Source organism: Strigops habroptila, chromosome 1 (genome assembly GCF_004027225.2).
Source record: "Strigops habroptila isolate Jane chromosome 1, bStrHab1.2.pri, whole genome shotgun sequence".
In the NCBI taxonomy this organism is placed as follows: domain Eukaryota; kingdom Metazoa; phylum Chordata; class Aves; order Psittaciformes; family Psittacidae; genus Strigops; species Strigops habroptila.
In genome coordinates this window covers 28,778,340-28,779,127 of record NC_044277.2, presented here as the reverse complement: position 1 = coordinate 28,779,127, position 788 = coordinate 28,778,340, and positions in this window count along the sequence as shown.

Below are 788 nucleotides of genomic sequence, written 5' to 3'. Positions count from 1 at the left end.
CATGAAAAATTACTATAGGCAAGGCTGAATTGAAGCAAATAAAACGATGCAGTTTTTCATGCAGCCTATTAGAATCTGAAAATAAATGTGTGTGTATATAGCATTTCATACTTTATGTACACACACACATGTATATTTGCACATGTATACAGTGTTGGAGCAGTGACTTAAGACCATCATTCATTATCTGATCTGGAAAGGGTTCAACAGCTTTGGCACTTCGTCTTTACATCTTTGTAGAGCCTAAAGCCTTCATCACAAAACCTCAAGGAACTGTTACAGTATGTGCACATGCGGCTGTGTGTACAGCTGTGGGTGTGTGGACAGGGTGGGCAGAGATGGGGAGTGTTTGTGCTGAGAAAATCTCAGTTTTTCATGATGTAGAACCTAAATTATTATGCCACTTTTTTAGAAACATAAGGAGCAAGCTTTAGTCTCAAAAATGACTGAACAGCAGGGACTAGCCTGAATGTCTTAAGAAATGGCAAATACCAGAAGTCTAATCTCATAGCTGTCATATTTTCTCATGTTTATCCCTGTTGCAGAGACCATTACAAGACCCACCATTGTAGCACTGTTCAGTCAGATGTGCCCTGTATGGAAAACCTGCCCGGTTCGTGTGACTGATCATGGTTTAAGTGGTTTATTGTTTTGTTATCATCATGTAGTTACCTGGCCATCACTGAACTATACTCTTGGGATCAATATCTGCAGCGCAGCAGATGGAGTTATGAAATGTATGTGCCTAGAAATTTCTAAACACCCCTGTACAACTCGGATGGCACCAC